This window comes from Haliotis cracherodii, unplaced genomic scaffold, assembly GCF_022045235.1.
Source record: "Haliotis cracherodii isolate W230 unplaced genomic scaffold, xgHalCrac1.p SCAF_3, whole genome shotgun sequence".
In the NCBI taxonomy this organism is placed as follows: domain Eukaryota; kingdom Metazoa; phylum Mollusca; class Gastropoda; order Lepetellida; family Haliotidae; genus Haliotis; species Haliotis cracherodii.
This window is the reverse complement of record NW_027266286.1, coordinates 37,022,655-37,046,561: the sequence shown is the minus strand read 5'-3', so window position 1 is coordinate 37,046,561 and position 23,907 is coordinate 37,022,655.

Below are 23,907 nucleotides of genomic sequence, written 5' to 3'. Positions count from 1 at the left end.
ATCTGCGGGTCATAACATTTTCTTTTGTATTTCAATGGTCAAGTTAACACCTCGGCTTATCTACGGGGTCGGCTTATCCGCGGTCATATACGGTACACAATACTTACGCATAATCCATGATCTATTGCCTATCAACCATTAATAATAACCCTGACTGGGTAATCTATAAATAGCGATGACAACTATGACTCATCAGTGGAGATGTGATTTGCATTTAGACAAATGTAATGATAAATGTATAACCATGAATCTGTGCAGATTTACACTCATGGGGAAGCCGATTCAATGCAGCCGACGTTGTGTGGGTGTTTACTGTGGGATCCATCTTATTATATCAGACAGGGAAATATAAATTACGTTTGTTCTGTATGTGGGATAGGGGTCAAAGGTCATTATTGTTAATGTAAGAAACACAGCACTGATAGGGTCAGGAACCAGATTATTTATGCTAGGAAGAGAGATTACATCAACGAGAGGAATAGGTTGGGGAGAATACGTATTTAGATATATGAAAAACAACCATTTAGAGATTTGACTCATATTGCATATACCATTAAACCACAATGTTTTTTGTGAGAGAGTTGAAGGCTTTGGCAAAACAACGTAGGCTACATGGTTATTCTCGAATGAGAAAAGCTGAATTGATTGATTTACTCGGTTTGTTAGAGAACTCAAAGCTCAAGCGAAAAAAAGTGGGTTGAAAGGTTATTCTCGAATGAGAAAAGCTGAGTTGATTGATTTACAGAATGTTGATAATAATAAATCAGTTGATGTTGATAAAAATGATCAACCAGTTGATGAGTTAAAATTAGTACCCACAGCTGGCGTTGGTAAATATCTAAGAGGTTGGAAGATGGATATCAATTCCAACATGGATGTTAATGATGTTAAGCCCATCGTATTGAGCAAAATTAATGAGGAGTTAGATGATTTAAATAGTATAAAATACCAGCTAACGGTTAAAATGTCATTGAGTAAAAGTAACGCAGATGATAGCACTGAATATACTGAACCTTATTTCCGAAGCAATCAAGAAGTTATAACCGAATCTGATACTATAAGTACATCATTAGATACATCAATTCAGAGGATACAAGAAACTTTAGAATGCTGGACTAATAGAGGTTCGGGTTGGGGTGTGGATAAAATCGATAGTTTATATTTAGAAATAGCAAATTATATGCCTTTCAAAGGTGGATCTTATATAGATTTACCCCCGTATTATAAGAAGAAAAAAGCCATAATTAATGTAAAAAATAAAGGCAATGACTGTTTCAGAATGATGATAAGATCTGCATTGTTCCCCGCAGTTTCTAAAATTGCAAATAGACCTTCGAGCTATCCCCCAAACGATGGACTCAACCTTGATGGTATAGACGAACCTACAACAATCTCACAAATTGATAAGGTGGAAAAGCAAAATAATTTAGCTATAAATGTTTTCAAGCATTCTTCTAAAGGAATTGTTGTACACAGGATAAGCTCCGCTCCAGAACATATTCCCAGAATCAATTCATTTCTGATAAAAAAAGATTGTAAATATCATTATACGTGGATAAAAAGTTTAAGCAGGCTTTTATGTGATCAAACAAAACATGCAGGAAAGAAATATTTCTGTGAAAGATGCCTACATGGGTACAGCAGACAAGATCTATTAGAAGCACTTAAAGAAGACTGCAGAGGTGTTGGATTGACTGATATCAGGATCGATATGCCTAAAGAGGGAAAAAATATACTAAAATTTGAACATTATTGTAATCAAATGCCAGTACTGTACGTAATTTATGCCGACTTCGAAGCTCTTATCAAACCTATAGAAAATACCGAATGCAATACTGAATGTAGTTTTACATACAAAACTCAAGAACATATTCCTTGTGGGTTTGGATATATAGTTGTAAGGTATGATGGGAAAACAAACCCGCCCGTGATTTACAGAGGTCCCGATGCAGCGGGAAAGTTCCTAGCATATCTACAAAATGAAGAGAGAATAATCAGGGAAAATTTATTGCGTAAGAAACCCATGTGTATGACGAGGGATGATTGGAGGGCCTATAAGAAGTCAAAGATTTGTCATGTTTGTAATAAACCCCTGAATGGGGATTCTGTAAGAGATCATTGTCACGTTACGGGTAATTATCGGGGAGCCGCGCATAACGAGTGTAACTTGAAACTAAAAATGAATTCTCAAACAATACCCATCCCCGTTGTGTTTCACAACCTTAGAGGATATGATTCACATCTCATTATGCAAGCTATCTCAAAGACCGACGGCAGCTTAATGTGTATTCCTAAATAATATGGAAAAATACATATCATTCTCGTTCACTAAAACTTTTACATTATAGGGACAAGGATGGGAAAGCTAGAATAAAGCAAAGTAATGGGCTTAGATTCATAGACTCCGTACAGTTTCTGTTATCTTCCCTGGACAATTTAGCTAATGCGAACAATCCTGATGACTTTGCAATAACAAATCAATATACTGATCGGTTAACACTGCATTTGTTGTTGAGAAAAGGTGCATATCCTTATGAATATATGGATGATTGGTCAAGATTAAATGAAACTAGTAGTATAGGTAATGATGGTTCTGGCTCACTTCCACTGGAGCGGGATTCATATACCTATACTGCTACTACAGGGGGGATTTTTTATGAGTAAATGACTATGCGATTCAATTATAGTCATAAGATTCAGCTCCAGCTCACCACCACCTGGAGTCTATGATACAAATTTTTATAGGTAATGATGGTTCTGGCTCACTTCCACTGGAGCCGGATTCATATACCTATACTGCTACTACAGATGGAATTTTTTATGCCAAAATGATTATGCGATTTAATGATAGTCATGAGTTGTATTAAACGAAACATCAATATTAATTAATAATGAATAAAATTTACTATAGCCCACGAGGATATTGGAAAGGTGTAGGAGCAATACAAAAATTAGCCACCGCGGCTAAGGTATCTAAAGATGTGGCCAAGGATTGGTTAAAGAAACAAGCGTTGTGGCAAATATATTTACCGGCACCGCGTTATATACCGAGGAAGAAGTTTTTAGGAAGTACTTGTGAACCAGTGTAGACACATTGACAGACAAGTAGTATAGGTAATGATGGTTCTGGCTCACTTCCACTGGAGCCGGGTTCATATACCTATACTGCTACTACAGGTAGCATTTTTTATGTGTAAATGACTATGCGATTCAACGATAGTTATGAGATTAAACTAAATTGACTCCAGCTCACCAATACCTGGGTCCAATCATTGCTTTAGATGAGTCTAAATGGTAATAAAAATATTCTTCATTATTTTTATCGATAAAGCGATATTCAACATTTTTATTAAGTTCTTCGTTCATTTTACTAGGAGACCAGACTATATAACTACACTCTTTTTGTAAATTGATAAGAAACAATTGATTACCGTATTTGGTTGGTTTGACATCACTGATATAATAAAAACCTTGTGGTAATTCTCTCCATTTAATAGTTTTTTCCATTATTATATATTTATGTAAGCATTTGTCTAAATGTAATCACACGATAGTAAGCAATTTATTTTTTATCTCCAACCAGTTCTTTGGTTTTGGCACGGAATAATTGACGCGCTTGTTGCCTCCCTTGTTCTATGAACTTTTTTTTATCGTCTTCGCTAATACCATTGGTCTTACGAGATTTTGATCGAATCTCCTGCTTCATTTCATTGTATTTGGTGAGTTCCGACAGCACTAAATGAAACTCATCCTCGGATATCTTACAATCGGCCACTGCTGTCGAAATATGATCCTCGATGCTGTTCAACTTTGCATCGGCGAGTATCCGAATACTATCGTGTTTTAATGCTTTCTTTTGCAACCTACGAGAAATTAATTTTATCGCTATTCCTGCCAGTCCCGAGACTCCAGCGGTTATTTCCATGCCGAGCACGATAGGCGCGACGATTATAGTTGATAGTAAACCGACACCGGCTACACCGAGTCCCATGCCAGCCACTACAAGAGCGGTGTCAACTCCGTCCAGAGCATTCACGGCTCTGCGATACTTTTTATACAATCCAAGTCTCAACTCCCTATCCTTTTCTATTCGATGTTTTATGTCGCTTATTTGATGTAATCGAAATCCATCAACAGTTTCCATCTTTTCATCGAGCGCTGGATATAAACTCATAGTGTATATTACGAATATATAATAGTCTTTAATTGGTCTTGCTTAAATGTTTTGATAGTATACATCAACCTTATCAAATGTATATTATACGGTAAGAATATCTTAGTAAGAGAAATTCTGTCACTTTTAATAATTTGAACCCCCTCGAGGGTTGTAACGGGTGATGCACCGACATGAATAATACTGCAACGTTGACGCTCGTGTTTCTTGAGCCATTTAATCGATAGACCTGGTAATATTTCGAAGGCATCTACCGGTGCATCTCCGAACAAGACTTCAATAATAAGCGTAGAAATATTAGGTATTGCACTCAAGTTCTGTTTAATATCATCAAATTCTGTAACCAAATTTAAACTAACATTTTGGATTGCCGGACGACTATATAACATATGACCTGGTTTTTCTGGCAGGGGAGTGACTAACACACTTTTTCGTTTTGACGGGATATAGGCCGCGAGTACGATGCCACTATTTATTATCTTAGTTAAATTATGTCCCTTACCCATCATCGCATAAGGTGGGGTAATGGCGATATTCAGCAGCCACTTGATGTTTGCTTCGACCATAGTCCATTTATTCTCACTGTTGTAAATAATATTGTACGGGAGTGGTTTTAAGGAGTCTACTAACGTCGACATCGCTTAAATCTTCTAGATTACCCGTGAATGTAACTTCTTTCCACTTGTATACATTATCGTGTAAGTGTAAAGCGTATAACTTACCATTGTAACCAGGTTTATCAAATCCTTCCGTGTCTCCGAGATCGGAAAGCGCAACTGTATTACATTGTCTTATCATTCCAGGGCCTGATGCATCAACCATTATTTATAATATGGAGTGTTACGCTTAAGTATCCTATATGTACAGGTTGGTGTTTTACATCTAATACAGAAATTTTGAGGTCTGAAATAATACCCCGCTTTAATTTTTTATATTGTAATAACGAGAAAGATTCCTTTAAATTGTTTGATAGGCATTACTTAGAAGTTGACGGATGACAAGATAGTCTATCTTGAGAAAGATTCCGTTCTACCACAATTATATTTTTCATTTTTCACTGGAACACTTCTGAGTAGAGTTGAAGGACTTTCTAGTTGAATATTATCCGTCGTGCTTATTTGATCAAGATGGATGAACAACTCTTTATAGGGAACTAAATCAGGTAATTTAACCTCCTGATCTGGTAACTTGTATATTGTACCAACTAAGCGTGTAAATCCAAGTGTAGATGATGGGTCCAATAAAGCTATAGTATCTTCATGGTCGAATTTCACTGTCCCAGTCGCCTCATTTTGTGTGAGACTAATTCCATTAAGCTTAAAAATTTCATCATTGAGTGAGCTTACGCTGTAATACCCATCAGGTATAGTAATGGATTTAGCAGTACCACGTACGGATAATATCATTATCTCATTATTTCTTTTTGCAGTATTTATATTGGTCCACCGTGGGTAATACGTTACATCGCATAGAGCGACTTCGAGTTGTCCATCTGAGTTATCGATAGTACGAAGCAGTTGAATAGACTGACCATTTGTTATTCCCAGGAGTGTAACATACATATCAAATATACAATGATACTATATCATAACTTAAATATGGAATCAGTCATTATTTATAATATGGAGTGTTACACTTAAGTATCCTATATGTACAGGTTGGTGTTTTACATCTAATACAGAAATTTTGAGGTCTGAAATAATACCCCGCTTTAATTTTTTATATTGCAATGTTGAGAAAGATTCCGTTCTACCGCTATTATATTTTTCATTTTTCACTGGAATAGATCTGAGTAGAGTTGAAGGACTTTCTTGTTGAATATTATCCGTTGTACTTATTTCATCAAGATGGATGCACAACTCTCTATAGGGAACTAAATCGGGTAATGCATATACAGTCACTGTTTTGTGGACTGGTAATATTACTGACTGTCCAAATCCAAGTGTAATTCCTAAGTTCTCTTCAATAATTATACCTGTTAATCCAGTGTATATTATCACTGTCCCATTCGACTCATTTTGTGTGATACTAAGTCCATTAGGCTTAAAAATTTCATCATTGAGTGAGCATATGCTGTAATACCCATCAGGTATAGTAATGGATTTTTCCATACCCCTTTTTTCACCTTGTATAATCATCCTATTATTATCTTTTGCAGTATTTATATTGGTCCACAGTGGGTAATACGTTACATCGCATAGAGCGACTTCGAGTTGTCCATCTGAGTTATCGATTGTATGAAGCAGTTCAATAGACTGACCATTTGTTATTCCAGGGAGTGTAACATACATATTAAATATACAATGATACTATATCATAACTTAAATATGAAATCGAGATACATTACTAATCAATCGATTATAGTAACTGCCTCTGGTGCTGAATTTACCGTTAAATTCCACGATATCTTTGAAAAATACAGTTTCACGGCAACTAACGATAAAATGGTGAACGATTGGTTTCACAATCCGATGCAATTTTGGCAGAATCAGTTAAACTTTGCCGTATGGTGTGCCACAACGGGATGTGGCGTATCTGTTAATGCCCCAGGATTTAAACTATATAAGTCTGTTATATTATTTCACGTGTACTATCAGATTATACATATACTTAAAGAAATTAATGCTCCATTACCGCTGGATCCAGCATGGAATCACGCAAATAATATTTATGATAAGAGGGCCTTCGAACGTATTTGTAATGAATTTAATGTTTCTACGAGTAAAGATTGGCGCATTAAAGGACCTAGCCATGGTCTAGGTATTCCGTACTCTGGACAAAGAACTATTAAAGATAAAAGCGATTATTTAATTAAAGAGGGTGTGATCCCTTCAAGCTTTGCTCTCTCGGATAAACAGTTTAGAGCAGATCGTATGAACTTTGAGAGTGTCATTCCTTATATCATAACAAAGTTTGTGCATCCAAACGATACAACAGACGCTTGGAATGAATTTCTTAATGATAAAACGGAAAATAATTTTACTAACCCAGGATTTGAAAGAGTTAATGAATCGATAAGAACTTATGTATGGGCAATTCTCGGTGCGCAATCGCAAACACGAACTGGGTACTGGGTACGATCGGTACTGGGACGGCGTTCGATGCGCAAAAACAGTTTGTCGCAAACGTGGAGGACGCCATTAATTCACCAGTTGACATACCATCGTCTATAAAGCGTTTTCAAGATGCATTACAGTACGCTCAATCCAAAGTGGACTTTGTTTATGCGCCGGGACTATACATGTCTCCCAGTAATATGGAACTTAAGATCGGTCAAGTGATCGGTTATAAAAATAAAATTGTTATCGCTACCAATCAACAAAAACCAGGTATAAATTCAGATATGAACGTCGAATTAATAACGCAAACGATCACGGGCGAAAAGGGAATAGTCAAGCCACAAACACCACATGTTTCACAAACATCTACTGATGCACAAGTGTCACCGCATATTGCGGCTAAAAATCAACAACATATCGATGAAAAAACAGCGCTTGTAGTGGGTGGAGTCTCGGTTGGTTTACTCATGATTTGGTTAAATAGTTCTTAGCGAATACGTTCAACAGCCCTGCAATTGCTACGATCAACCCCCACAAGTTTTGACTAAGCCAAGTGGTGGTCTTAGCTAATAAATTCAATAGCCAGGAAACAACACTCCCTATTATACCGGGAAGTGCAGCCGCGGCTTTCTCAGCTAGCTTTCCCAGTGCTGAACCTAATGCTTTTAAATGCTTTTTTATCCACTCTCTTATACCGTTTTTATCGTTAGGCGGTGATCCGCCTCCACCTGTGCCACCTGTTAATGAGAGAGTCAAAGTCGATATGATAAATCCCAACGCGGTTAAAATACTAGCAATTGTTATTCCCTGTTCTCTGAACAATGTCTTAATTTTATCGGCCAGTGTAGTATCATCGTTGAGGACTTGATCGATAGTTTCTCGAATACGACTGATTTGCGAACAAAGTGCCTTTCTATTACTGGAAGCTGCTTCGAGGCGGGCCAATCTTTCCTCTTCTAGGTTACTCAATCTTTCAGCAACGTGGCGTCTACTGAATTCATCGCCCGCCTGTTCGAGTTTTGTTTTCTCTTGAGCTATATGTTTGTCGATTTCGGATAGCTTGGCTATATTATTTATCAGTTCTCCCCGCATAGTTTGCATTGCCTTGTCAAGACCTCGTAATTCCCTAATACTGAACTCTGAATGTGGTACCTGTAATGTGGAATTATCGTAATAGGTATCTAAGATTTCTCCAAGTCCGTCCGAGGCCACCATCGAGGCTGCTTCCAAATCATCTGTATTAACGAGTTCTTTCCTCATAGTCTGAAGAGCCTTAGTAGTCTTCGCGGGAAGTCGTCGGTAGTCTACAAAACCTAATTCATCACGAACAAAGCCGATGCCTTTTTTAGCGGCTATCGTAGACAAGGCTAGGGGCTTACGAGTACAAGAAAGCATAAGATCAATATCCGGAGCGCCACGCAGTCGCAATATTCCTTTACTATCTATCTCAAACTTTGAATATTCACGACCTATTGGAGTAACATAATTTTTATCATCTTTTAATGCATCGTAATAATCATTGACCGTTGATTGTAAAAGTTCATCGTTAAGACTACTAAACCTAGTTTCATCAGTATCTTCGATTGGGTCACCAAAGGTTTTTAGATCAAAGTCATTAATATCAAAATCAGTCATTTTTATATTAAACATAGGGTACATGTTTTCAATATAACAATGTCTTCGCAATACGGACGCAAGTTAAACCCACAACGTAGACTTCGAGATCCATTAGGGGTCAAGGCAATTCGTCAGTCTGTAACTATAACTAATAACCCTAGTACCATCGATCAGAATCAAACGCTTCTGGTTCGCTTTCCTAATCTCGGCGCACACGATGTGTTAGTTCCGGGAACTGTCCGACTAGAACTTAGGTCATGCTATCGTTAAGAAAATCGCTATTAAAATTAGCGGTAATGAGGTTTTGAGTATCGACGATAGCGATGTATACTATTGTTACATGGATCTCTGGAGAACGGATAAAGAGCGGGAAAACTTACAGTACCAAGGTATTTGTAATAAGAACACATTGAGACTGCGCGTAGGTGCTTCTAATGGTGTTGATACCAACGAAAAAGATAAGGCCGTTGCCGACGCATTAGGTAACCGATTCTATATTCCCCTAGACTTTGAATTACTAGATTCCCACATGCCTTTTTATCAAGCATCCTTAGGCGATAGGTTAGAATACGAACTCACTTTTAACGACTACGGTAGAGTAATCAGATCCGCTGAAGATGCTAGCTATTCCATTGACAATATCTCGCTCGAGTACGATATGATAACGGATCCCGAATTAGCCAGACAAATTCGTAACCAGTATTCGGGAAGTTTAGCTATTTTGTACGATCCCGTGCTGCGACATCGAAAGATCACGAGGGACAAAAAAGATACGATGTGGAATATCAATCTAAACGTCCCCACGAGGTCATTGAAGGGTATTTTAATGTTGATCGAGGACCCCTCCGATGCGTTTAAAAGAAATACCGAGAAGTTCTACAATCCCAAGATTACGAAAGTAGAATTGACTATCGAGGGCGTTCCTAATCAACTATATAGCCAAGGAATGCTAGCGTATCACCAGTGGGATGAGATTAAAAAACTTCCTTCTATAAAACGTTCTCCGGAAGTTAACGCGGTCGTGAAAGATCTGTCTCTCGGGAGTGTATCGATGGGTGAATACCTAACCTCGAAGTACGCACTATGGCTCGACATGCGAACAACGGACGATGACCAACTACACGGCAGTGGGAGGAGAATAGAAAATGCTAGCGAGGGTGTCACCATACAGATAACGAAGCTTCAGGAATCAGCTGGTAAATTAAACATATATTTGTACGTGATTATGGATGCGCAACTTAATATACAGAATGGGAGATTCGTGCAAGCAATCTATTGATAATCTTTTACCTAAAATTCCGCACTGCGCTATCATATGCGGGCAAACGGGCTGCGGAAAAACAGCCTTTATTCTAGATATTTTACAAAGTCATTATCGGGACGTTTTCGATCATATTATTATTCTGTGCCCGACTATAAGCGTTAATAAAACATACTTATCGAGAGATTGGGTAATGAATGACGACGGGGTACACAGAGTCGATCCGGGCGATCGTTTACAAGACTGTCTCCGAGTATGTCACGAAAAATACAAAGGAGAATCAACCCTTTTCGTAATAGACGATTGCAGTGCTAGTAAAGAATTAACAAAAAAGAAGGATATGCTTTCGTATTTAGCATTTTCCAGAAGGCATACTCAACATAGCGTTTGGGTACTTACTCAAAAATACAACTCTGTCCTGAAAGATCTCAGAGAGCAGACCAAATGGGTAGCGCTCTTTCATTGCAAAGATTGAGATTCATTCGAGGAATGTTTACGCGAAAATGACGTCATTTATACCAAGGGTGAACGTGACAAAGTCAGAAAAGTGTTAGCAGCAATGAAGCACTGTAAACTCGTATTAAAAACCGATCAACCAGCTGCTTATGCAATTGCTTAGCAAAATGTAGCAAAATGTAGCAAAATCATAGCAAATGTAGCAAAAATATAGCAAAAATATAGCAAATTGAACATTAGCGGTTAATATTACATAAAATGTGGTTCGAAATCATCATTCTTTCGCAACAGTTCATTATTACGGGATGTATTGGATATGTCATATTATATTATGTTAGACTTAAATATCTCCTTAGGTATTACATTATGGAATGTGACGAACTCATCGAACAAATGCTCAAAGAATCTGATGCTGAAGTAGTTACAGATAAACATAGAGAAAGACTCGCTGCTTTGGTAGCCGGTGGAAAATGTTCCCAATATTTGGGAGAAAATTATACCATCGAAAAAATTGATAACATGACCGACGAAGAGATTAAAAAACTGTACGCGCGTTACGAGTCTAGACTGGGAGCTACCATGACTAAAACTATAGGGTCGTCTATATTACAACTATACACAGTCGTAGCTAGTACGTTTCTCCCCATCCCGGCAGAACATCGCATGTATTTATGCGAATATCTAGAGAAAGACCCATTCATCGAACACGCTATAAGCTCAGTGAGCTGTGAGTTTTATCATAGATACGGAATGTTCTTAGCTCCACTCACCACAGCTTTAATAACGGCTAGGTATTGTCAATTTAAACATACGTCCCCACTTAATGATATAAATGGAGACACAACAGGTGACACCACAACAGATTGCGCAACCACAACAGATTGCGGAACAAGTGAATGAGGATGCACCACAAGTGAATGAGAAACCCAGAGTTACTAAGAACCCCCAAAAAATAGCTGCAGGAAGAAAGGGAGGACTGGCGCGCAAAGCAAAATTAATAAATAATTCAAATCCGATTAAAACATGGGCACTAGTAGGAGTTGCTGGTATAGCGGCTGTATGGTTCTTTTATAAGACCGGAGAAGAGAAAACGTCACCCCCGCCGCAACAACAAGTTCAATTAGAGGTTAGTCCTCATATAATGCTATAAGAAGCATGACTACTCCAGTTACAGACGGTAAAATGTTGGTAAACGCGACGTATCATTCAGCGGTGGTCACCGGCTTGGCCATTGGCTATGCTCGTATGGCTAAAATGATTACTAAAGCCACACCTCCCAAGCTAGATTTTAATGGATTTGATATAGGTATGATGGTTCTGGATATAGGATTAGCAATGGCAACGAAGGATATGCTCATCAAACAAGGACTTATCCCGGAAGACATAATGAAGTAATTAAACATTTGAATATTTATATATTCGGTGGAGCTGTTGTTAATGCTCTAGCTTTTTTGGGGAGTAATTATTTATTTTCCAGTATGAGGGAATCAAACGCTAAAGAAGTTGAAGAGGAGCGTAAACGACATAATAAAGCATTGGAACAATACCAAGCAGCTCAGTTACAATATACGCAGCAGAGAATGAAGAGATTAGACTTTATTCATGAAAAACTGATTAAGGAAGGACATTCAATTCAAACGTTTAAGGATGTCGAATCCGCCATGCACGAATACTACCTCGTTTATGGGAAAAAACTCGACCCAATACCTAGACCAACAATGAGTCAGTTTTATACACCGTCAGAGGCTCAGAAAGACCGAGAGGTCGCATTTGTTATTATGGGGTTATCTGCTCTATTGATTTTCAGCTATACAATAGTGTAGATGTGATTTGCATTTAGACAAATGATATGATAGATGTATATACCATGAATAACTGCAAGTTTACACTCATGGGGAAGACGACTCTATGTAACCGCCGCTGTGTTGAAATTTACTGCGGTATACACAATTATTACATCAAACGTGGACACATAAACTATACGTGTTCTGAATGCGGGATAGGGGTCAAAGGTCGTTATTGTTTATGTAAGAAACACGGTGCTGATAGGGTCAGGAATCAGATTATTTATGCTAGGAAGAGAGATTACATCAATGAGAGGAATAGGTTGGGGAGGATACGTATTTAGATATATGAAAACAACCAATTAGACATTTGTTTCATTTTGCATATACCATTCAACCACTATGGTTTTTGTCAGAGAGTTGAAGGCTATGGCAAAGCAACGTGGTCTACGTGGATATTCTCGTATGAGAAAAGCTGAATTGATTACCTTACTCGGTTTGGAACCACCCCAGACTGTTAGAGAACTCAAAGCTCGAGCGAGAAACAGTGGGCTGAGAGTTTATTCTCGAATGAGAAGAGCTGAATTGATCGCTTTACGAGATAATAATAATGATGATAATGATGATAATGATAATGTTAATCAACAACAACAAGAATTAATATTTGTACCCACATCCGCCGGCGTTGGTAAATATCTAAGAGGTTGGAAGATGGATATTAATTCCAACATGGATGTTAACGATATTAAGCCCATCATATCGAGTAAAATTAACGAGGAATTAGATGATTTACAAAGTATAAAATACCAGCTGACGATTAAAATGTCATTGAGTAAAAGTAACGCAGACGATAGCGTTGAATATACCGAACCATATTTCCGAAGCAATCAAGAAGTTATAACCGAATCTGATACTATAAACGCATCATTAGATACATCAATTCAGAGGATACAAGAAACTTTAGAACGCTGGACTAATAGAGGTTCGGGTTCGGGTGTGGATAAAATCGATAGTTTATATTTAGATATAGCAAATTATATGCCTTTCAAAGGTGGATCTTATATAGATTTACCCCCGTATTATAAGAAGAAAAAAGCCATAATTAACGTAAAAAATAAATCCGATGATTGTTTAAGAATGATGATAAGATCTGCATTGTTCCCCGTAGACAAAAATCCGGATAGACCTTCTAGCTATCCCCAAAACGATGGACTCAACTTCGATGGTATAGACGAACCTACACCAATATCACAAATTGATAAGGTGGAAAAGCAAAATAATTTAGCTATAAATGTTTTCGGACATTCTAAAGGAATTGTTGTACACAGGATAAGCTCCGCTCCGGAACATATTCCCAGAATCAATTCATTTCTGATCGAAAAAGATGGAAAATATCATTATACGTGGATAAAGAGTTTAAACAGGCTATTATACGATCAAACAAAACATGCTAGAAAGAAATATTTCTGCGAAAGATGCCTGCATGGGTACAGCAGACAAGATCTATTAGAAGTGCATAAAGAAGACTGTAGAGGTGTTGGACAGAATGCTATCAGGATCGATATGCCTAAAGAGGGAAAAAATATATTAAAATTTGAACATTATTGTAATCAAATGCCAGTACTGTACGTAATTTACGCCGACTTCGAAGCGCTTATCAAGCCCATAGAAAATACCGAACGCAATAATCAAGAAACTCAAGATAGTTTTACGTTTTACTGTGATTTACAGAGGTCCCGATGCAGCGGGAAAGTTCCTAGAATATCTACAAAATGAAGAGAGAATAATCAGGGAAGAATTATCGTGTAAGAAACCCGTGCGTATGACGATAGATGATTGGAGGGCCCACAAGAAGTCAACGAGTTGTCACGTTTGTAATAAACCCCTGGATGGGGATTCCGTAAGAGATCATTGTCACGTCATGGGTAATTATCGGGGAGCCGCTCATAACGAGTGTAACTTGAAACTAAAAATGAATGCTCAAACAATACCCATCCCCGTTGTGTTTCATAACCTTAGAGGATACGATTCACATCTCATTATGCAAGCTATCTCAAAGACCGACGGCGGTTTAACGTGCATTCCTAACAACATGGAAAAATACATATCGTTCTCGTTGACTAAACCTAAACATTATAGGGACAAGGATGGGAAATCTAGAATAAAGCAAAGTAATGGGCTTAGATTCATAGACTCCGTACAGTTTCTGTTATCTTCCCTGGACAATTTAGCTAATGCGAACAATCCCGATGACTTCGCGATAACAAATCAATATACCGATAAGATAACTCGTCATTTGTTGCTGAGAAAAGGCGTATATCCTTACGAATATATGGATGATTGGTCTAGATTCGAAGAAACTGAATTACCACCCCTCGAATCATTCTATAGTAACTTAACGGAATCTAGAATAACAGATGCCAATTATGAACACGCTCTGACGGTCTGGGATAAATTAGGTTGTAAGAATTTAGGCGATTATCACGATCTGTACTTAAAAACCGATGTACTGTTACTCGCCGATATATTCGAGATATTTAGAAAGACGTGTTTAAAACAATCCGGCTTGGACCCGGCATGGTACTATTCCAGTCCCGGACTATTGTGGGATGCATTGTTGAAGAAGACCGGCGTAGAACTAAAACTACTCACAGATTACGATATGCTCTTGTTTATTGAGAAAGGATTAAGAGGGGGTATATCGATGGCAGCGAAAAGGTATTCCAAGGCTAATAATAAATTAGTGGAAGGATACGATCCGAGTAAACCCGACACGCATATATTATATCTCGACGCTAACAATTTGTACGGATGGGCTATGAGTCAACCTTTACCCACGGGTGGTTTTGAGTGGGTCAATGTGAATGATATCAACAATAATGATGAGAATAAAGGGTACATACTAGAAGTTGACTTGGAATATCCGAGTTCCTTACATAAAGACCATAACAGTTATCCGCTAGCTCCTGAAAGATTAATGGTTAATAAAGACTGTATGTCGGAATATCAACACTCCTTGATGGGTAATAGTAGGTTAGCTAATGTAGAAAAACTCGTACCAAATTTGATGGATAAGACAAAATATATAGTTCACTACAGAAATCTCCAGTTGTATCTATCGTTAGGTATGAAACTTAAGAAAGTACACAGAGTTCTAAAGTTTGATCAAAGCCCTTGGATGGAACCCTATATAAGGCTGAAGGAATTGTTGTACACAGGATAAGCTCCGCTCCGGAACATATTCCCAGAATCAATTCATTTCTGATCGAAAAAGATGGAAAATATCATTATACGTGGATAAAGAGTTTAAACAGGCTATTATACGATCAAACAAAACATGCTAGAAAGAAATATTTCTGCGAAAGATGCCTGCATGGGTACAGCAGACAAGATCTATTAGAAGTGCATAAAGAAGACTGTAGAGGTGTTGGACAGAATGCTATCAGGATCGATATGCCTAAAGAGGGAAAAAATATATTAAAATTTGAACATTATTGTAATCAAATGCCAGTACTGTACGTAATTTACGCCGACTTCGAAGCGCTTATCAAGCCCATAGAAAATACCGAACGCAATAATCAAGAAACTCAAGATAGTTTTACGTTTTACTGTGATTTACAGAGGTCCCGATGCAGCGGGAAAGTTCCTAGAATATCTACAAAATGAAGAGAGAATAATCAGGGAAGAATTATCGTGTAAGAAACCCGTGCGTATGACGATAGATGATTGGAGGGCCCACAAGAAGTCAACGAGTTGTCACGTTTGTAATAAACCCCTGGATGGGGATTCCGTAAGAGATCATTGTCACGTCATGGGTAATTATCGGGGAGCCGCTCATAACGAGTGTAACTTGAAACTAAAAATGAATGCTCAAACAATACCCATCCCCGTTGTGTTTCATAACCTTAGAGGATACGATTCACATCTCATTATGCAAGCTATCTCAAAGACCGACGGCGGTTTAACGTGCATTCCTAACAACATGGAAAAATACATATCGTTCTCGTTGACTAAACCTAAACATTATAGGGACAAGGATGGGAAATCTAGAATAAAGCAAAGTAATGGGCTTAGATTCATAGACTCCGTACAGTTTCTGTTATCTTCCCTGGACAATTTAGCTAATGCGAACAATCCCGATGACTTCGCGATAACAAATCAATATACCGATAAGATAACTCGTCATTTGTTGCTGAGAAAAGGCGTATATCCTTACGAATATATGGATGATTGGTCTAGATTCGAAGAAACTGAATTACCACCCCTCGAATCATTCTATAGTAACTTAACGGAATCTAGAATAACAGATGCCAATTATGAACACGCTCTGACGGTCTGGGATAAATTAGGTTGTAAGAATTTAGGCGATTATCACGATCTGTACTTAAAAACCGATGTACTGTTACTCGCCGATATATTCGAGATATTTAGAAAGACGTGTTTAAAACAATACGGCTTGGACCCGGCATGGTACTATTCCAGTCCCGGACTATTGTGGGATGCATTGTTGAAGAAGACCGGCGTAGAACTAAAACTACTCACAGATTACGATATGCTCTTGTTTATTGAGAAAGGATTAAGAGGGGGTATATCGATGGCAGCGAAAAGGTATTCCAAGGCTAATAATAAATTAGTGGAAGGATACGATCCGAGTAAACCCGACACGCATATATTATATCTCGACGCTAACAATTTGTACGGATGGGCTATGAGTCAACCTTTACCCACGGGTGGTTTTGAGTGGGTCAATGTGAATGATATCAACAATAATGATGAGAATAAAGGGTACATACTAGAAGTTGACTTGGAATATCCGAGTTCCTTACATAAAGACCATAACAGTTATCCGCTAGCTCCTGAAAGATTAATGGTTAATAAAGACTGTATGTCGGAATATCAACACTCCTTGATGGGTAATAGTAGGTTAGCTAATGTAGAAAAACTCGTACCAAATTTGATGGATAAGACAAAATATATAGTTCACTACAGAAATCTCCAGTTGTATCTATCGTTAGGTATGAAACTTAAGAAAGTACACAGAGTTCTAAAGTTTGATCAAAGCCCTTGGATGGAACCCTATATAAGGCTGAACACAGATTTAAGAAAGATAGCCACCAGCGATTTCGAAAAGAATCTGTATAAGCTCATGAATAACTCGGTATTCGGTAAAACTATGTAGAATCTAAGGAAGCGTGTTGATGTTAAATTAGTCAGATATAATGAGGAAGAAAGACTCAGGAAACTTATAGCCAGTCCGGCTTTTAACAGAAGCAAGATATTCGATAACGACTTAGCCGCGTTGCATATGCAAAAGAGTAATATAAAATTCAACAGACCGGTGTACGTCGGTATGAGTATTCTCGACTTGTCAAAACACTTAATGTATGACTTTTATTACAACGAACTTAAGAAGCAATACGGCCATAGATGCGAGGTGTTATATACCGACACAGATTCTTTGTTGATGGAAATACAAACTGAGGATGTGTATAAAGATATGGCAGAAAAAATAGATATGTACGACACGAGCGATTACCCAAAAGATAATCCACTGCACAGCGTAGTAAATAAAAAGGTATTAGGTAAGATGAAGGATGAATGTGCTGGGACTCCTATAGCGGAGTATGTACTATTAAGACCTAAGATGTATTCTATAAAAAAGTCCGATAATGGAGAGATAAGAAAAGCTAAGGGTGTTAAGAAGTATGTGGTAAAAAAGCATATCAAACACGAACAGTATAAAGAATCATTATTCAACGGTAGAACGTTCAAACACGAGATGAACTCTTTAAGAAGTTACGATCATAGGATATATGGATTAAGAATGAACAAGACATCATTATCCCCCTTAGATACAAAGAGATGGATTGATAATGATGGTGTAACTACCTATGCTTATGGTTATGGTGGTAATACCGTACCGTCGGGAACTATGAACAATTCTTCTCGTACAAATGCCCTACCCGGTCCATCTTGAAGATAATAAAGAATAGGCTCTCCTTCTTTCATAACCAATCGACTAATGTTATACGTCTTAAGGGACCATATGGGATCGGTTGCGCGACGTAGGCCTCCTTCGAGTTCACCAGGCTGGTATAAATATCTTACCCTTACTCTATCCGGAAGTTTTTGTTCTTTGCCTCTCCTCGGTGCTGAAGATTCGGAAGTCACGGATTTCATTTTAATAGCATCGGATGGTTTCTTCCCTATTAATCTCGTTATTTCATTATTCAGCGCTGATACAACGGCGGATAATCGTGTCACCCATTCGGTTGATCTCAATCGCTCGGATTTCATTTCGATCCCATACTGATAGCCAAACAAACGTTCCGCTAGAGTCCTGTTAAATCTTTCAACAATGGATTGACTGCGGTGGGCCTCTCTTTCACCACGGACGATTTTGACGTCGTGCTTTGTTAACAGTTTAGTTACCGATCCCATAAACTCTCGACCGGGATCTACTTGAAATAGTTTAGGCCATTTTAGCGGTCCGCGTTTATATATGCGACTCAGTGCATTAGCTACTTCTGTTAAATCTTTCGAGGTTAATGGCTCAGCCTCTTTGTATCGACTAGCCACATCCACTAATGTTAAAGCGTATTTATACGTTTTGCGTTTTACCTTATCGTGGGGAAGAAACAAGAGGTCAGCCTGATGAACTTCATTCGTTGTAAAAATATCAAACTTCTTCCTCGGTATATAACGCGGTGCCGGTAAATATATTTGCCACAACGCTTGTTTCTTTAACCAATCCTTGGCCACATCTTTAGATACCTTAGCCGCGGTGGCTAATTTTTGTATTGCTCCTACACCTTTCCAATATCCTCGTGGGCTATAGTAAATTTTATTCATTATTAATTAATATTGATGTTTCGTTTAATACAACTCATGACTATCATTAAATCGCATAATCATTTTGGCATAAAAAATTCCATCTGTAGTAGCAGTATAGGTATATGAATCCGGCTCCAGTGGAAGTGAGCCAGAACCATCATTACCTATAAAAATTTGTATCATAGACTCCAGGTGGTGGTGAGCTGGAGCTGAATCTTATGACTATAATTGAATCGCATAGTCATTTACGCATAAAAAATCCCCCCTGTAGTAGCAGTATAGGTATATGAATCCCGCTCCAGTGGAAGTGAGCCAGAACCATCATTACCTATACTACTAAACTAAATTACCACCCCTTGAATCATTCTATAGTAACTTAACAGAATCTAAAATAATCGATGCCAATTATGAACACGCTCTGACGGTGTTAGATAAATTAGGTTGTAAGAATTTAGGTGATTGTCACGATCTGTACTTAAAAACCGATGAACTGTTACTCGCCGATATATTCGAGATAGTTAGAAAGACATGTTTAAAACAATACGGCTTGGACCCAGCATGGTACTATTCCAGTCCCGGACTATCGTGGGATGCATTGTTGAAGAAGACCGGTGTAGAACTAAAACTACTCACCGATTACGATATGCACTTGTTTATTGAGAAAGGATTAAGAGGTGGTATATCGATGGTAGCGAAAAGGTATTCTAAGGCTAATATCACTGCAATGAAATGTAAGATGTGAAATTGTGTAGTAAAGTGAGTGAGAACAATTGTGGTTAACAACAATAATGGAGAGCAAATGTAGAAATCAGCCAATGCTACATAATAGGATGATGTAGTTACTACATAAATAAACATAATGAGACACAAACAGATTTTGTGGAGTTGATGGATTTATGCAGGTGACATGGTGAAATGACTGTCATGCAAAGAATTAGATGTAATTAGATTGTGTATAAAGATTGTGGTGACAAGCCTGATATTACTTCATTAATTGAAATGAGTTTAACAAGTGAATATATCTTGTTACTTATTCATTTACAACAGCAATTAAGAGACTGGAAAATCTATTTTCTGATTTGTGCTATCATTAGTATTCCATATCATCGTCACTGAGGAAGGTCCGAGTAATTCTCCATTCCTTAAAAATATTGGAGCCGGGACCAATTACTGTTAAAGGAATGGAGAGTTATGAGGATATTCCCCTATTTAAGACACATCCCTATTCTTACACTTAAACAAAAGTTTCTAAAGAGCCATGTAACATGCATTGAAAAGATCAGCTTGCAATTGAGCATGTGCAACACCAGCAGAGAACACAATCTCCATCCCTAAAAAATAATGGAACACTCAAACAATAGAACGACATCACAGATGTGTAATAACTTGACTTATGAGTAGTTTAGACGAATAAGAGTTTTGAGCTAAAACCCAAGAGCAATCTTAGTTACTAGTTTTGAGCGCCGATTATGTTTCTAGGTTTGTCAGCACCATACCCGTGCTCGTGGGTTTCACCGAAGTGGTAAACGTCTGAGACCTGCATCACTTCGGGCTTTCCTCACACATTAAGCTGACACGCCGTGATATAACTGGAATACTGTTAAAAGCAGCGTAAAACCCAACTCACTCACTCACTACTAGTTTTGACCTGTGGGTGCTCTCATCAGACTGTTGTGTGTAGGTATGGGGGCTCCTTATATACACTTTATGTTCTAGATGCAATACCGGTGGAGTCTACTTTTAGGGGTGGACCGTTGGACCAGTGGTCTAATTGTTACTGGTGGATCGTGAGTGGTGTACTCAGGGCCGGTGGACCGATAAGTCGGTGGACTGGTGGACCGGTGGCGGGGCTGGGGCAGCGGCAACATGAGCACAGTCGGATTACCGGTGGTTAAGATTTTACGATCGCTTCAATAAATTTTATGTTTTCGAAATTTATTGTTGTGTGTTGTATTTATATCACAGTTGTCGTTATAGGACGAATGCATATGGTGCATTTGTGTGTATATTTTCCGGGACTGGATGTGGTCACAGTTTTAGATTTCGGAGTCTACCTCAGGTCAATAGACCTGAAACAGAACAAACCCTTTTGTATTTGTGACCCAAAATTTATTTATTTGTAGGCCCATTTGGCCTTATTGTTGGCACGTGAGGTCTGCCAATTTAAGCTGATGGCTTGGCCATATCCTCTCTGTTTTGTTGCCTGTAGACAGGCCAAAATTCAGTGTCCAGGTTGATATTTGGATCATCTAAGTACTCTGCCGGGTTGTACGGCAGTGATTTAGGTAGTATGTCTACATCGAGTCGAGGGTAGGATGTCATAGATGAGGACAGGCCATTCGCTAAGTCGATGGTGGCATTGTGCGTATCATGTATTGTTTACACTGGGCTGTCCTTGTCCCAGTATTTCCACAGATTTGGAATCTATTCCCCTTATGTGAGGGAACGGGGATTTCCGGCAGTAGCGGGCCGCCAGCCACACTCATTGTAGCAGTGGTGTTAGCGGTTGCTCCTTTTTTAGCATTAGATTGTCCATGACGTTTCCGGTGATTCTTGGAATCATCCTGCCATTTATATGATTTTTGACATAACAGACAGATGAACCTTTTGGAGCTGTGGGCGCTCCTGAAGTGTCTTTGTAGCCAGTCCCGGCGTGAGTAATTCCTTGGGCAGTGTGGGCAGTAAAGGGACTCCACAGTTTGTGAGTTTTTATGAGTAGTTTAGTCCGACTTGCTCCAGCAAACGACAAAACATGGTAATGAGGATAGTACTGTTTATTTGAAGTAGCTTATGTCATTAGAACATTTATCACTGTCTATAAACATGAGGTAAGAGCGTCAACATTCACATATCACAAACATTCAATCAAGATTGATGCATGACATGCAGTTTCTTGTTCAGGTATACAAGGTATGTCAAAATCAACTTTTATTAACAATTTCATATTTATTATGTAGGGGATGACATCAGTTATATGCTGTAATCCTAATCTCAATATTTACTCATTTGATTTTACCTTAATATGATTGGTAAATGTGGATGTTTTTGGAAATAACCGTGTGAAAAATGAGATGTCAATCCTACTGGCAGTGTGAAGAAACAGTGTCACAGACTGAACACCGTCCAAACATTTACGAACATGTGATAGTGTTAAAGGGGCACTGATCTAAAGCAATTCCCCGGGAATGGTTGTTGCCTTTGTTATTGTTTTTTCCTGTGAGTACCCGGATGATATAGCAGAAACCTAGACTAGTTCGTGATCTGTGCTGCGCAATTCGTAAGCACATTTGTCACTTTTATTGATAGTATAAGGGCATATGGTCACATCTATCAACAAAATGAAATACAGTTTTGGAAATGATAAGGAAATGTAGGTATCTTTATGGATAGCATCGGTTATGGTGACGAAGTTTTGATAAGTCACTTGCTTGGTAATTTTGCGATTTTCGTTTACACTATTTTGACTTGCAACACAAAATAAATATTTCTCCTGAGCATTGCTTATTTTATTGTGTTTATATTTTTTACAGTCAAAATGTGCAAAATTTTCACTTCAGAAATTTATTAAAAGCCTGAATATTCAGTTATTTTACAAATTGACTGGAAAATATGTCTATCTGTATTATTATGATAACGAATTCCAAACATTTTTATATTTAATATAGAGACTGAAAATGTTACGATGAAAAGTACATTTCTATATTGTTTGCCTTCTAATCCTACATAATAATCTATTGTGATGTTTATGATCGTCTTAATCAGTTTTAGTCAATCTGTTAAAGAAATGGTCAGATTTTTCAGTCAAAATGGCAATTTTATAAATTGCCTGAGAGAATCACATTTTACAAATTGCCTGTAATATATACTCGCTTACAAAGGAAAAGACTTGTGAAATCAACAGTTATTGTGCATCGAAGAATTTCCCAACCTAGATGTAGAGGAACAGGAATGAATCTGTCCAATGCTACAGCAAAGGAAGGAAAACAAAATGCAAATATCATAATTACAACCTACCAAATTTATGTGTATAATTTTAGGCAGCTTGGAGGAATGTATGTGAATTATCCACACAAAGGAACAATATCCCACACGTCTGCAGCTGTACAAAGAAACTTATTCGATGTCACGTGTCTCTGTAACAATCAAATATTTTTAAAAGTATATATTGTTTCGGGATATCATAACCCGTGTTCCTGGGTCCTACTATTTAACGTCCGGGGGCGTCCGGAAACGTCCGGGATGTTTCATCAGACGTCAGGAAACGTCCGGGGGAGGTCATCAGACGTCCGGGAGTTTAAAAATACAGTGCAGTCAACAAAACATGTCTTTCTCACTTTGGTAAGATTGTGAGAATATCAACTGGCGTACTTGTTTGCCAAGTGCAGCGGCCAGAAACTTCCGGTTACTGGTACTTCCATTTTCTGGCCACTGCACATGGGTGCACTGTATTTTAAAAATCCCGGACGTCTGATGAAACCTCCCGGATGTTTCCGGACGTCTGATGAAACCTCCCGGACGCTCTCACCAGATGCTCCCCGATGTTGCCCGGATGCTATAGTACCGGACGTTTTACACTCTGTGAACCATTCTGGGGCATGAACTTTTGAAAACGTCTGTTTTTCAGTATTAGTTATGGAATAGTATACAGAATATGACACTATAAAATTTTTGTTCCATAAGCAAATTTACATTGTATCCTTTAAAGAAATCGTATTTGCTTCG